The following is a 3,312-nucleotide window of genomic DNA, read 5'->3' as shown; positions in this document are numbered from 1 at the left end:
AGTGGTACTGCAGGCCCCCTCAGGACAACCAGAGGTACTGCAGCTGCAGCTGGGACCAGTAGAAGGAGCAGGCGCTCCCTCTAGTGGCAGAAGGGGACCCACAGCTGCACCTCCAGTCCCACTCATGTCCCCAAAAGTGGAAGAAGATGACTCACCACCTATGAGTCGGAAGAGGAACGGAATGGAGCATCAGCTGCCTGACCCCAGACAATTCAAAAAGAAAAGAACAAGCCAAGACAAAAAGCCCAAAAACAGCCCCTACGACACGTTGGACATTTTGAATTAGCACTTCTATGAGGACACTTTCCCCAAGTCTAACACCCCCTTCAATTCCTGCACATGGACTTCATTGAACTAACCAAGAGCAACAGGTATCGCTATTGCTTGGTGCTTATTGATCCATTCTCAAAATGGGTCGAAATAGTACCTAGCCCAGCAGCAGATGCCATCACGGTGGCAAAACCCAACTGTAAAGACATTATCCCGCAACATGGGATACCTCTAGTCATTTACAGTGACAACGGAACACATTTCATCAATGCAGTAATTCAGCAAGTAGCTACTCAGGAAGTAGTAGCAAGTAGCTACTAGGCATTTCCCTGAAAAATCACTGTTCTTACCATCCACAGAGTGCAGGGCCAGTAGAACGCACTAATGGGACAATTAAGAACAGACTCAAAAAAACTGTTGCTGAGACAGGACCTTCATGGGTTGAGTGTCTAGACTAAGTCAACATTTACATGAGAATTACTCCAGCTGCAGGGCAAAGGCTTACCCCTTTTGAGATAATTGATGGCAGACCATTTACTTTACCCATTTTTTCAGATGTTAAAGAGCAATCTACAGATGAGGCAACTCTTGCAGAATGGATGCGAGATATGTTAAGAAGTAAAGATGTGGTTAGAACAAATAATCTGCTAGACTGTCCTCTTTCCTCACAGGTGGAGCTGCTGTAACAAGGAGACCAGGTCCTGATCAAGGTGATCAAAAGGAAGAACTGGCTGACTCCACGCTGGGAAGGCCCGTTCACAGTCCAGCTAACAACCGCCACAACTGTGAAAATTGCTGAAAGAGCTACCTGGATACATCAGAGCCATTGCAAGAAGCTGGTACCTCTGAAGGAGGAGTAAGGGTGGAAGTCACCCGGTATCAAAACCCTTGGGTGCTGAAGAAATCATCAGATCCCTTACTCCCAGCTCTACTCCACAGCAGGTCACAAAACCCAGAGCAATGAAGATCTCTGCAACCGCAATTGGCCTCCTGGCACTGCACGCTAGTCTATACTTTTGTGGAACTGCGACAGCTACCACAATCAGCTCAAGGTTCTACGGAGTAGCCCCCTGTGAAGGAGGACACAAGCATGACAAGAACGCCAAAGACGTTTTGTGGTACTGTTACAATGGTACGTTGGATGTTCTGGTGTCCATACCACTGTCGACCCTCAAGTACTATGGGACGAAGGGCACCGACTGGAAAGGATATGTGTGGTACATAGAGTACTGACCCCATATGGTGCCCACAAGCGATTGAGGTTTTCTAATGGCTACAACAGCAGCCGAATGGGATCGAAGCTCCTACGGATATTACACTACCACTGGAAACCACATGTTCACCAACCTCACCGTCATCGAAGGACAATCTATCACGTTTAGGCGTAATACCACTCAGTTTCCGCTCACACCTAACAGTGGGAACTGTACAATAGTTCGTATATCCCCTTGGGTCCAAGCTGTGGACCCTAAATTTCTGGTTGCTTTCTGCCCCCGCAAGCCCAATATTATTCCGACATCGTCCACGGCTTCTTCTACACCCTCTCTACCTCCTGGGATTCTAGTACCTACAGCAACAGACCCCGCAGCTCAACTTACCATAATCCTTTATGGGGAGCCCCCAACAGATGACTGGTTCCTCATAACCACTGGAATATCTTCCCACACCAACAACTGGCTCCTTATGGTGGAACAAGCTGCCAATGTCACGAAAACTGACTGTATCGTGTGCATGACCTCAAGACCTCTACTCCAAATCATTCCGGCTCCAGTACCCCCAGAATGTGTTATTACTCTGATGAATTCCCCCAACCCCTCTGACAACTGCTCTATCTGGGACCCAGTATTTCCTCTGGCTCCGAGGTCCAAGAATAAACCACTATTCTCTACCCAAGTTGCTAATCTCAACTACACCTGTGTGAACTTCACCCAAGGCAAGGACAACAACATCATCAAGACGGGCCCTATCACCTGTTCTCAGACCTTACAATACGCCAGGCCTCCAACTACTATCATCTCTAGAGCAGACGTCTGGTGGTGGTGTGGAAACGTTGCCCTATATGACAGACTGCCATCCAACTCAAGTGCTGTATGCGCCCTGGTCACCTTGCTGTTACCCGTGGATCTTTACTCAGTGGACAGGACTGAACTAGCGGATACTCTCTCACACCTGGCCAAGAACACGGTCTCCAAGAGAAACGTCGTTCCTGGCCCTGATCCGACCTACATTGATGCCATTGGAGTCCCAAGAGGAGTACCTGATGAATACAAATTCTCTGCTGGTTGGGAGTCATCCATCTGCTGGTGGTGCACCATCAACAAGAACATTGATCATGTGAATTACATTCATTACAATGTCCAGNACGGCTTCTTCTACACCCTCTCTACCTCCTGGGATTCTAGTACCTGCAGCAACATACCCCGCAGCTCAACTTACCATAATCCTTTATGGGGAGCCCACAACAGATGACTGGTTCCTCATAACCACTGGAATATCTTCCCACACCAACAACTGGCTCCTTATGGTGGAACAAGCTGCCAATGTCACGAAAACTGACTGTATCGTGTGCATGACCTCAAGACCTCTACTCCAAATCATTCCGGCTCCAGTACCCCCAGAATGTGTTATTACTCTGATGAATTCCCCCAACCCCTCTGACAACTGCTCTATCTGGGACCCAGTATTTCCTCTGGCTCCGAGGTCCAAGAATAAACCACTATTCTCTACCCAAGTTGCTAATCTCAACTACACCTGTGTGAACTTCACCCAAGGCAAGGACAACAACATCATCAAGACGGGCCCTATCACCTGTTCTCAGACCTTACAATACGCCAGGCCTCCAACTACTATCATCTCTAGAGCAGACGTCTGGTGGTGGTGTGGAAACGTTGCCCTATATGACAGACTGCCATCCAACTCAAGTGCTGTATGCGCCCTGGTCACTTTGCTGTTACCCGTGGATCTTTACTCAGTGGACAGGACTGAACTAGCGGATACTCTCTCACACCTGGCCAAGAACACGGTCTCCAAGAGAAACGTCGT

Source organism: Oryzias melastigma, unplaced genomic scaffold (assembly GCF_002922805.2).
Source record: "Oryzias melastigma strain HK-1 unplaced genomic scaffold, ASM292280v2 sc00842, whole genome shotgun sequence".
In the NCBI taxonomy this organism is placed as follows: Eukaryota; Metazoa; Chordata; class Actinopteri; order Beloniformes; family Adrianichthyidae; genus Oryzias; species Oryzias melastigma.
Note: the sequence above shows the minus strand (reverse complement) of the source record.